The 13,348-nt window shown below is 35.8% G+C and overlaps 1 long non-coding RNA gene across 1 annotated transcript in view; it reads right to left on the bottom strand.

The window, feature by feature from the left end:
* The window catches only part of LOC122162395, a 176,190-nt gene extending 164,083 nt beyond the window's left edge, over positions 1 to 12,107 (bottom strand). The window contains exon 1 of the long non-coding RNA XR_006169537.1: positions 11,920 to 12,107. This is a non-coding gene — a long non-coding RNA (uncharacterized LOC122162395). The remainder of the gene's footprint in view (positions 1 to 11,919) is intronic.
* Positions 12,108 to 13,348: the final 1,241 nt, after the last annotated feature.

Here is a 13,348-nt window from a genome sequence, read left to right as displayed (position 1 = left end):
TGATCCATTTTCTCATAATTTTCACTGGTAACTAGTGAGAATCCATTTCTTCCAATTTCAGTTAACTCTCCAGTGATCTGTCTCTAACAGGAAAAACTCAATTCTTCTTCCAAAAAACTAACATTTAAAAATTGATTGTATCTTGCAGTTATTATAAAATCTACAGACTGAGACTTCTCAACTCTTGGAAGACTTTGAGAACAGGTGAAAAATGGCATGCATACTCCTGCTTTGGAGGACAGTGAACTCACATACCCTACATTTCTGTTTTAAGTACTTTATGCAGGTCTCAGAACCAATAACCAGTTTTCTACCTTTCTGCAGAATTTTCCAGCAAGGAACACATTACTTCAAGAGGAGACGGTGAGACCATACAGTCCGTAACAGAACTTATAAAATGTCAAGGCTAGTATTACACCCTGCCCAATCACCTCAATATAACAGCTCAGACTTTGAGTACCATGTAATGAATACTTACAGGAAATTCTTCAGAGTAAACTCAGAAATTAAAAAAAAAAATAATCCTGAATACTTTTAAGTAATAACTAAAACTTAAGAAAGTCTTATTATTTGTGATTGTGAGCAGAATCATGCATAGATGAGATGTATGAATAGCCAGGTAGTCTTGCATTTCTTAGGTTACATATTTCTTTTTTTTTCTCTCTCTCTTAATTCAGAGCTATACAACTCTAAATGTTCTGAGATTATCTGTTTATTGGCTTTGATCAGTCATCACTCTTAAGGAACTAGAAAGATGAGAATATAAAGAAACTCAAGAAATCAAAAGTATACAGTAGTCAAGAAAAGCAGCTGACAGATTGGACAAAATAGAGAAAATGAGATCACAATTCCGCCACTGTTACACAGACACACTAAAATATCATATTTGATAATTAGCTCATATTAGAAAGACCTATGCCAAATCTAACATGGTTACTTTGAAAAAATTGGTAGCATACTTTCAGATATATGTGCAAACTTTTTGGTGTTGTGATTTAATTTTAACTTGGCAGTTGAGGATTCCTTTAACTTAAATTTCACAGATTTTGAAAATGGAAAATTCTAAAACTTTCGTTAATACTATATTTTAAGGCACCCATACTGTGGATGTTCTGCAAATAGAAATAAATTCATTTACTATTTGCATGAATTATTTCCCTCTACTAAGTGTACAGTGAAACCAATAAAGCAAAATAAACATGAGTCATACAATACAACTGCAACTGTTTGTCAGATATTATATCAGAGTACAAGGGGACATGTATTAAATATTAACTCCAGCTAATGATACCAAACAGTCTCTTACACAGGTTATGACTGAATGATTTTGCCTTAAAACATGGTGTTCTAGACAAGAAAAATGGCAACTATTCATTTCTACCCTAACCTGGAAGATAGCCCATTAGCTTTACATTAAATAAATATCAGCAATAATATTAAACAAAGCTTAACTGTTGTCACAAAATGTCAATTGTCATTTACTTTATGAGTGCTACTTAAAATAATGGTTATTGTAATTATTGTGCCAGTCTCTCTGACTTCTAATTTTCTGCATTGGTAAGAAACTTATGTTTATGCTAGGAAACTAGTTGTCATTCCGAACAAGAACCCTTAGCTGGTGTTGGGACCTAGTGATCTCCTAGACTTCTGCCAAAGTTATTTTAATTAGTCTTCTCCTAACAGCATTTAAACAAATCCACTCCTACCAGGAAAGGAAGAAATGACTTCTCAAAGACTTCTCAGTCAGATGGTTTACTTAGTTCTTTTTCTCCATTGCCATAAATCTTGGTGTGGAGATTATTAGTGACTTAAGACTACTTTCCTCCCCCCACAAACACAATGAACTGCGACCATGTTACTCACTGGAATGCTCACATATCATTCAAGTACAAATGTCCTGTTTCTGCATGGTTTATTTTCACACCATTGTTGGGTGCTAAAATGCTTTTACACCACTTATAAGGCGTGGGCATTTTAACTAATCTATCCAGTCCTTTACAGGTATGTCAAAGTAGAAAAATTTTTAGGTAACCGTGCATTTGTGTAATGCTGTAGGCATGTATACTGGAGCCAGACGTGTTTGGGTGATCCTTACCACATTATTTGAATGTCAGATTAGCTGGTAGTGATGTTCTATGAATTTCACGATGCACAGAGAAGTTGAGACTATACCTTAATCTGAATATGTGAAATGATCCTAAAACACGACTCCCTAGAGAAATTGACTTACAGACTTTTGGGACAACAAAATTCATTATTTTTGTCCACATTTAGTGAAAACATTTAGAATTTACCTCCCTATAGTCTACAAAGATCTTGCACAATGTTTGGCTCTGGACCTCACATACTTTCTTTACAAAGGAATCACTGTCTGTTTCCTGAGTGGGAATGCTAACTTTTGCAAGCTCACAATGTGCGTGTGTGCGTGTTGCCCCAGAATTTTGAGCTGTGCAGCCCAGCGCTCCATGCTGTTAAATAAACACAGCATGGCTGCTGGGGCACACAGCCAAGGCTGAGGCCAGGAGGAGGGGATGAGGCTGGGAGGAAATAAGAGCAAATTCCTCTGAAATGATCTGACAGGAAATGACAGAGTGTCAGCCTTATATAACCACACTGAGAGAGAGAGAGGGTGGGAGAAGTTCTTCCTAAACACAGAGCAGTGCCAGATCTCAGTAGGTGAGGATGATGAAATAATAAAGCATTTCCCGTGTGTGTTTTTCATTAGTCCTGTTTTGTTTTTCTTCCAAGTGCTGTGGAAACAGAACAGAAGCCCATGTTTCAGCCAGGATTGCAATGGCCTCCTCCCATGGGAATAGCAGCTGCATAAATAGGAGGGAAGCCCTCAGTGGAATTGCTTCCAACACCTTTCTAATGGAAATAATGATTTGCAAAGTCCAGTTTATACCTTTGCCACGTAATTAGTAGCCAAGATTAAAAACATTGTTCCAACTCCCAGCATCGTTGAAATCTGGCAAAACCTTAAATATTCCACTGTGTTCCAAGAAGGTAGCCCATAAGTGATCATTGTAAGGACAGTCTTAGCCAGTTCAGTCAAGCCCTTGAATCAATCAACACTTATTATATGGAAATTAACCAGTTTGATGTCAATTAGTGGAAATTTGTTAGCAGACATAACCTATGAGATGTTTTATTTTGAATTCCTTGCTCTCCCCACTGAAGCTAGCTAAGATGGGGCTAACGACCTAGCTGCATGTTTCTGAAGGCCCAGGGTAGATTTAATAAAAAAAGAAGTGGAGTGAAGCTGTAGTCAAATACACAAAAACTCTGTCTATAAGGCACAAGAAGAAAAAGAAACTGGATATCTGATTTTTTTTTTCCTGCAAGGAATCAATTTCTAGTCACAGATTTGGGTGCATAACAGTCTATTCTGTATGTGTCAATACTAAGTACAGGTAGATTAAAAAAAAGTGTATCTAGTCTGATGGCAATTTGTACCCTCATTTTGTGCTACTTTAAAAGTCCTTTTCTACCATGCTCTTATACATTATATTCTCATATTAAAAAAGTAATAGTTTCTAAATTAAAAATGTCTGACTTGATCATTAATTTTCCTCCTAAAATAACCTAAAAATGTAGAAAAAGAAAAAAAAAAAAAAAAAAGAAAAAGTCTGTCTACTCAAGCCAGAAAAGGTGATGAAATATTTCCTCAAGTCTTAAGAACATTACCTGTCTGGCACATGAGGTGGATTTGACTTTACTGTGAATTCCAACTTTTGTTTAAAATTAATAAAGCACCCTCACGTACCCTTCTACCTGCGTCTATCAGCAGTCAGTATGACAACATGGTGCTATACAATTCAAATTAAATATTAGGACTGTGGGTTCAATCTCAAAGTTTTACAGCAATACTGAAACACTCACAGTTAAGAAGGAAACACAGAATCAGAGTCTTGCTATAATATGGAAAACTCCTGACAGTCTTGAAGCCAGGTTTTCCACTCAGCTTACGGAAACTCCACTGTAACGACCATTAACTGACCGTGACATATACAGCCTAGTATCCTCCCATACAAACGAGTGTTTAAAAGAAATGCTGTATGTTGCCTTCTATTCTAGACCACAAGCTCGCCACTTGGTTATCTACAATACTTTCAACCAATGTCACTGTGGTACCTAGAGTTCAAACTTACACCTAATCTGTAGTATCTCTTAAAACTATGCTATAAAAAAATTCCCAAGCATTTTAAATTGCCAGAATTATTTTTTTATGCTTGTTTAATTTATAAACAGTTATTAAATGAGCCATCAAATGTAGTGCAGTACAATACTTCCAGAAATTGACAATGTAGACACCACTGTCAAAATATAATGTCTTTCCTTTGATACTGATGGGAGTTCGGTAACCTACATGATCAATGCAATTTATCACCAGATTCAAGCAGTGACAGCACCTGCTCAAGAACAACCTGATAAAGTTGCAATTATTTCTTGATACTATTGGCCATCCAAGCTTCTACAGTTTCACTAGTAAGAACTGTTCTAAGGCCAGGAGCCTCTTTTGGAGAGGTCATATTTATGCATGATCACATAGCTATGCTGTTGAAAAAGAATATGCTCACATAAATTAGTTTGTTTCTCCACCCTTGTTTAAAGGAATTTAAATGTTAACAAAAATTACTGTTCATTTACACATTTAGTAAATTAGCCATGTTGTTTTATATTACGAGTGGACCTTGTTCTTCTCAAAATTAGAGACAGTAATGCAGTAAATGTAAAAAAAAAATTGGAAATGTACTAAGGGTCATTAATTTATTACAGGATACCTAGAGATTGTCATTTACTAATGCATCGGTACATGGGTGTTGAAATATGCATAAATGATGGTGAAGTATGTTCCATTTATGAAAAAACGTATTTCATGATCAATATGTTTTGCATAATTATTTTCAGTATATGGAAAGATAGTATGGATCTCACCCTGGAGTATTTTTCATCTTCGTAGAGACTATAGCTAAACTCCTATTCAGATAAAATACCTGGATAAATCCTTGAATCTGGAGTGGCTTATAGGAATTTTGCTATCCATGCTAACGGATGCAAGATTTTCATTCTGGAATTTTATTTCTGGAGTTACAAAAGATGTACAATCTACCTTAGTAGTCTAAGGGCATATACCTCAATCAACACACAACTACGACAAGAGGAAGTCTGGTATGTTTACTGGGGAACTAGCAAGATATTTCTTATAAACGTAGACTATTAGTTTCCAGAAACTGTAGACTTTGTCTTGCAATTCTGCTGAAACCCTGTCAGAGGACTCAAGTAATGTGTGCTGCTATGTCTTCTCAATTCATGTGGTAAAATGGATGGTTGTGGAAACATCACCAAAATGCTATGAAAGTAAGGATTCAGTTTTCAACAAAGCACATTATTTCTGCTAAAACAATTACCACGATCAGGTCATTGATGTCAAAGTCCACCAGTGGCTTTAAGAGTCACATTTATGCATGATTACATAGTTACACTGTAATATCACTGGGAAAAAAAAAAGATGCTAACTTTAAAATAGCTAAACATTTAAAGTAGGTTTTCTGCCCTTCTTTATGTGAATTTCATTCTTAGCAATAAATACTGTTCAAAAAATTCTTTGATTAGTCTTTTTAGAGTAGGCTGTTTATTCCTGAGGTTATGAAAATGACCAGCCTGTAAATAGTGGACCAAATTCTAGCAATATGATTATACATACAAGATGTAAGACTGACAGATGAAACTATTACATTATCATTTTTTTCTCTTCCATTTTTCACACTAGCCAAGTACATTAAGTGACAAAACCTTCAAGGCCAGACTACAGAACTTAGGATCCCAGAGACATTAGTAACAGCTAGTAATGACCCTTTTCTTTCTCCTGTCATGAAACAGAGGTACTGCAAATAATTTTCAAAATTCATATATTGAAAGAACAGAGCTTCCTGTTAACTTGTTAACTACTTCTTGAAGACATAATATTCAATTTTTGAGATAACATATTATTTCCTCTGGCACTTAAAGCAAATTTCTACTTATATGAACTAAGATAACTTGATGCTGTGGAACTCAATGTTTCTAATGATTTTATATTGTACAATTTGCAGGTTTCTATAATTTGCAGCTCAAGTTACTGTGTAAATCCTACACTAAAGGACAACTGAAAAACTACTCTGCTTGTCCTTGTGTGTAGAAACTTGTTATTGACTTATTGAAGTACAGAGCAAGTGTGTTACTACACCTACTTGCCACACATTTGTAATATCTCAGCATCAGCTAAATAACAATATGCAACACTAAAAACTTGAATCACTTCAGGTTAAATTGTATTCAAATGAGAATATCATAGGATATAATCTATTTAACTAATGTATTAAGTTGGAAATCTTAGACAAATTGCCTTCTTTTACTTTACCTTTAACACCCACTCAGCATTTCACTGGTGATAAGGCTAAACGCTTTGTCAAAGTTAAGAAAGACTAGAAAAATGGATGTCTCCAGGAAAATAATTCAGAGCTCTTGCATGTATACACCTAACCAAAGTGTTTAGCTACACAACAGCATGCTATTTTGTCACAAATTCCACAACATTTTCTCAGGTTTCAGAATAGTACTTGAAATGCAAGAATTACAGTGCCTACTAAGATGCTCTTTAATCATAGGTGTTTTTCTTATTTTCTTATCAGTACAGCACTTAATCTGTGTGAAGCACCAATCTCCTTACTGTGTCTTTGAAGTAAATATAGGCACAATCACTTCTATTTCACAGCTGTTGACTTAAGGTAGATTGGTACTAAAATTAGAAGTTTCCATTGCATTTGCACGTCCATTTTAGATGGTTAATTTTGGAAATAGTGAGGAGTGATTAACAGTACGTAAGACTTCATACATTTAAAATTCAGCTGCAGGTGACTTCTGCCATGAGAAACCTTTGGTGCTGAAAGCTACAGCACACAGGATTGAGTTAGAACTTAGAAAAAGGGGAACGCAGAGTTATTGACCCCACGTCAGTCAGAGGTGAGCCAGTGAGGTACTGGCACAGGCTGCCTAGAGAAGTTGTGGATACCCCATCCCTGAAGGCATTCAAGGCCAGGTTGGATGGAGTTCTGGATGATCTGGTCAGTGGCAATCCTGCCCATGGCAGAGGGGATGGAACTAGATCATCTTTAATACATTCCAATCCAAGCCATTCTATGATTCTCAGACTGATTCTATGATTTAATGATTCAATAATTTGATGTCGATTTGCTGCGGAGTGAGATATGCAGCACCATTAAGACACCATGTGTCAGAGATGAACCCAGGAAGATCTAAAGAGAGTTTTAATTTAGTTAATTATTTTATTTTAATTCCTATTTTTCTAACGTTAATTTCAGAGATGGTTTGTTTCTGCCACTGCTCTGGTCAGGAGCAGGCTCAGCAGAATGCTATCAGGTGAAGTATCAGCTGTGGCTCATTTGCTCCAAACAGATGAGGTGACAAAGGATTGAATAGATCAGAGATATTCTCTTCATCTGAACTGATTGGATATGAAATAAATAAGTTTCACAGGGGGACACTCTCTAAACACTTGCAAGAACCTGTGCCTGAGGGCAGGGACACAGCAATCACCATTTTCACTCATAGCTCAGTTCACTGCATTTTGATAAGGTGAGACAGTGTCTCTTGCGTTGTTTTGGATTCCCAGCGCATTTGGGAGATAGTTTGTAATTCATTCAGCAAAATATTAACTAGACAGCAAGAAAATGCCAGGGATCTCTCTATAGACGTCTGGAAATCAGCTCAGTTAGCAGGAAGAAGGAGACAAAAACAGCCATAAAAGGGTGCCTTGGTGCATGCTATCTTTGTTGAATTGAATGTTCCATTAGATTAAAAGGCATTCAAGTGCCCACATCCTTAAAAAACATTACAGTAGTCAGGAATTTGTGTATTAATCTCATTAACCTGAGCACGCTCTGTTGCACAAGAACAGTTTTAGTTCTATGTCTCTTTAGGGTTTCACCTATGCTCTGAGAACACACTGCTGCCCAAGTCCTTTGACTGTGACTCATCTGCCAGATTCTGTGGAGAGGAGAAGGCAGAAGAAATACTGCAACCCCTTTAGGGTGAAGCGTCATTGCAGGACAAGACATGCTGAGCTTTCTTGTGTCATAAACAAGCTGCTGGGAGGATATACAAATTTTCAGTGTTGGCAGCTTTGCACTCACAGTAGAACATTATCCTTCTGCACCAAAATACAAGTGTGCATTGGCCAAACAACAGAAAATTTACAGCTTCTTCAATTTGTTTTTAAATGCAGCTTGACAAATTTAATCAAAGACCACATACTAACAAAATCATTTATGGAAAAATCCTTTAAATGCCCTGGATTTACTAAGTCTATGAGTGACATAAATCAAATATGGCAAAAAAGAGGCATTGTGTTTGAGTGCAAGATTTTGCACCATGTTTTACCAGATAGCTAAAATGGTGTTAGCTATTGTACCATCTGATATTAGTTATTATATAATGATTTTTAGATACACAACTCCATCTCCAGCATTTTAGTTCATAGCTACCATTGTTAGACAGATACTATTGCTCTTACCTTCACAAAAATCTCAAATATATAGTATGATAATACACTGGTATAACTACCCATCACACTGATCTACGTGCTGAAGTGAGGACTCCATGAAATGCTAGACACTGTGTCTGGACACTGTAAAGTATTACACTTCTTTGTTTTCATTTTTCTTGAAAATGTAGCAGAGAATTTTTAAAGTGGAAATTACACACTCTAAGCAAACATCTAATATAAAAAGAATTGATGAGCATACAGTGGTAAGAACACAGTGAAAGAGAACAAAAACAAGTAGGAAATGTCACAGCAAGTTGATCTTAACTTTGGTGGATTGGAGAGGAGGATGCCATCTATTTGGCTCTATGCACAGTTGGCTTTGCCCCTGCAATACAGTCCAATTGCTTTCAAACAGACCCTGATAATCAAACAGCTGAGCCTTTTCAGCCTTGTAAACCATTCTTGCAGTCATATAGCACCAAAATGCTGCATCAACTCAGAGCTCTCTCTTTTATTGCCAGAAATGTGGTGAAGATATGAACAGGATACAGAACAGCCTCTATGTATGCTTTTGAGTACTCCAATCCAGAGAAGCTCCCAAGTTGGTAGTTAAAAGAGATCCTCACCTGAAGTACTTTTTTAGATAGTGCAATATCTGCTGAGTGAAAATCAGATTTCACCCCAAACACAAGTCTTCTGCCAATTGCACAATTCCTCTTTCCTGCTTAATTTCCTCTGGAAACACAAATTCTGAGATCCTCCAGAAGCAACCCTGTGTCCCTGTAAGTTGTCCTTTGGTGCTTTCTAAATTAGGCAGCAAATACACATCCTAATTTGCACATAAAGGATCTGTGGCAAAAAATCATATTTCTTCCATGTAATTGGTTTTCTTTTAATCCTGACCTTAATGTATATCATCCTTGATGAACTGCTTCAAATAGGCTTTGAACTTGGATTTTTTTAAAACGTTAAATAATGAAAAAATGCCATCTTATTTTACTGCTTACATCAAGATTCAGAGAGATGAAGAACAGTGACAGCATAGCTGTTCACCCATAACCCTGGGACAGCAGGTAAACTGACAGTGTGTAATTACTAAGAGGTGATATTAAGTTAAAACATATAGCTAAAGTAATGCTATTGCATATGCATCCCTTGGTTTTCAAGGCAGTGTTTAAAATAAAAAACCTTCACTGAGACAGAAAAACTGCTATAGTTATATCATAGCACACTGAGTTGCAAACCTTTTAATGAAAGACATAATTCTTCTGCTGTCTGCATCATACTATATTCTCATGCAAAACACTTTAATGCATCGTGTAAATTATCTAAGACTTTCTTAGTATGTATTACATTTCTTAATCATAGATATTGGGTGTAAAAAAAAGAGAATTATGTGACATGCTGCAAAACAAATTGCTTGGTGTTAGCATATACTAGCTGGGTCTATATCTGAAAAATGCATGCATAGAAGGGTTGGAATTTTTTAAACATGCAGTATTTGCTTCTGGGTGTCTATGTTATCAACAAAGCAAGATGACTAATCTGAAGTGATGGCAGTCTGATTTTCAGCCAATATCATCAGTTTAAAACCAGATCTAGATTAAGAGTTTGGATGATGTATTTATTCTGAATTTTAGAATAAGCTCCATATCTGGAAGAGGATGTATATAAATAAACCAAATGATTTCATCTACTTTTTCCATTCAAATACATTTAGTTTAGCCATAAAGTGGTTTTAAAAGCAAATCCCATTTTCAGCAATGAAACACTTTTGTTGCCAAGTTAGTAGACAGGTTTGTGTTGCTAGTTTCTCAGCAGCTAAACACTATCAGAGCTTAAATGGTGGACAGTATCACCACCTTGTCACCTGTGGGTAGTTCATTGACTTCCCTTTTGAAAGTAACATCTGATAAGACACACTATTTAATTTTCTGCCAATATTGACTGACATATTGGAAGTAATGCTTATTTATATTACGTTCATATTGAGTAACATGGAGTGCTACCCAGTGGGTGAAAGTTAGCATGTTCTATATTATTTATTTCATAAAATTCTATTCCAACAGATATGTATGGGACACCTATTCTGAATGCAGTAATTTATTCCTGTGAGAAGCCTATGTCCAGGACTGTCAAACAGAACAGAATTTGTGAAGGCTAAACTCATATGGCCTTTGGAAAAACATAAATACATATTCCAGTTGAGAGCACAGAAGAATAGAACCCCTCGAGACTGGTTGCATTTGACATGGACCTCTGGGAATAAGACATAGATGAATGCAGACGCACTAAGGTAACTATAGTCCAACATTTAAAGATTGATTGATTGCAATCATCATTTTTAACCATTGCAGGTATGTTGTCCTGTGTTTAAGCTCTCAGCTCTCTGAAGACCAACTTTAATGTTGGTTTTATATGCATTCTTTGCAGCTAACATACAAATACTGGTGCAGATTCTGAGAGGTGATGAATACCTGAAGCTTTTAACACATCCATAATATTATTTCAGAGATGTTCTTCAAATCTCACTGGTTTTTGAATTCTGTATATTCACAATTTGGGGCAGAGGTGGGGAAATGACAGCGACAGTTATACCAAACTATGCCCGATTTCTTTCAGTAGGCAAAACCATAATAGCAGAGTGAATAATAATATCAAATACACGGCATTACCAATCATAGGCAAGCATGAAAATATTTATATGCAATGAATTAACAAAACAAATCCACGAGTGCTGAAATGCACATTTATATAAAAAATAAACCTCTCTATTTTAATTAACATAGATCTTAAAAATTATTCACGTTCTCAGTGAAATATAAATAGAAGTAATGTAAAATAAACAATATCAAAAGAGCATCCAATTTTTAACAGAATACAAAAGGTCTAACAGGAATTGCTTGCATATCTTTTGTTGGTCTTTTTATTCATACTCTGGATGAATCACAGGCTGATGTTTGTGGCGGTTATTCATGACATGTCTGGTGATGTTATGACCTTCCCTCTTTTATTGGTTTATTTGATGTTTGTGGTATTTTATATAATTGATTTATGCCTGGTGATATGTTTGGGTGCTTTCTAGTAATATACAATAGTGATTGTATGTCTGTAAGTGATGTTACATATTGCTGTTTGTGAGCTTCCTTGGCCAGGCCACCACTGTAAATAAAACTTGTTCTCAATAGATTTTTATGTGGTTAAAGATTTTGACTGCTTGAGCGACTGATTGATTGACCAGAAAGCACTTGCTAGCAGGACAGTGGGGTATCATGGAAAAATGTGTCATTTATATTTCTAAAGCAGAATAACTACAATTATCAATCTTTTAAAATAAAATAAGGTATCAAAGCGGTAAAGAGTTGGCTTACCTTTCTCCTTAGTAGTCCTGATGTGTGTAGGTGCCCACTCCTTTTCATAGCCTCCTTCCTCTGACTTACAGTACTGTTGCAGCATACGGCTTATTAGTCTTTTATTGAAAATCCTTTCAGAATGTATACTAGAATTGTCTTTTTCCAAGCTTCTCTTCTTTTCCTTTCTTTTCCTTTCTTTTCCTTTCTTTTCTCTTTTCTTTTCACTCTTATCCCATTGTTTTCTTTTCTGTTCTTCCCATTTTTTTTCTGATGTTTTTTTCCTATATTCTTTCCTATGTTCCCTTCTTTTCCTTTTTCTTTTTTCCTTCCTTTTCCTTTCTTTTCCTTCTTTCCTTTTTCTTTCTTATGTGTTCTGTCGTGTTTCTAAGACAGAAAAAAATCATAGGAATGAATAATCCAGCTCCTACAGTGATGGTTTTTCAAAGACAAAATTCAAATTCCTTCTGTCATATGCTGACTGCAAAATGTGCTCAAATTGATTTAAGAAAAAAAAAATGGCCCATGCTTTGAACTTCTTTAGAACAACCTCTAGAAATTATAATAACTATACAGCACACACACAAACTATTTTGCACCGTCCGGAAAAAGACTGCAAGTTTTTGGTTCATTATGTTCCACGAACTTGTGTTAATGAACACATGCAATTTCTATCCAGATGTACAAGAGTTCACAGAGGATGACAAATAGCACAGATCTCTCTTGGTTACACACCAACCTGTTACAGTATCTCTGTTATAAACTCTCATTTCATTAGCATTTCCTGAGTCTGATTAACAGATGTTTGCAGGTCTTGGACCAGATACTATTTGATTCTATTTAAAGTCAAGACACTGTTTCAATTTCTCAACAAAAAAGAAATGTTTGGCATAGTGCATTCTTTGGCTTTCTGACTAAACAAAAGCTCAGCACAGGCTACAGGTAAAGATTAGCACAAGCTTCAGCTTTTCAAGGGGAAAAAAAAAAAAAAAAAAAAGGAAGTGAGGGATCTTTTGTCCGACCCAAGACAGAAACCCAATGAGACCAAAGCACAGTATGTTAAAGTAAAGCCATTTAACAGCAACTGCTTTTCTCTATTCCAGGCATGTTGGGTCATGTTAAACACCACAGCAAAGTGATGAAATATACTATTAGCAAAACAGACTGTTGTTCACCCTCTCATTTCAGTTGACAAAATGAATAAAACCATTCATTTTTTTCTTGCCAAATTGGTTCTCATTATGTTGAATGGGTTTGGTACAGTCATAGCACTAGAAAGGGATCATGGCTTCCCTCTTCTGTAGCAGCACACACTTGGACAAGATCTGCCACAACATGTGGCTGTGAATTTTGTGTACACAGTCTGGTCACCAAGGATCCCTATATAATGCAGGAGAGAAGAAAAGAAGTTCAAAACTCAGAGACTTTCCAAAACTCAATTTCAACATAT

The sequence above is a fragment of the Centrocercus urophasianus genome, unplaced genomic scaffold (genome assembly GCF_019232065.1).
Source record: "Centrocercus urophasianus isolate 14NV4802_14NV808 unplaced genomic scaffold, USGS_Curo_1.0 seq_20, whole genome shotgun sequence".
In the NCBI taxonomy this organism is placed as follows: domain Eukaryota; kingdom Metazoa; phylum Chordata; class Aves; order Galliformes; family Phasianidae; genus Centrocercus; species Centrocercus urophasianus.
Note: the sequence above shows the minus strand (reverse complement) of the source record. Positions and strands in the feature narration are given on the sequence as shown.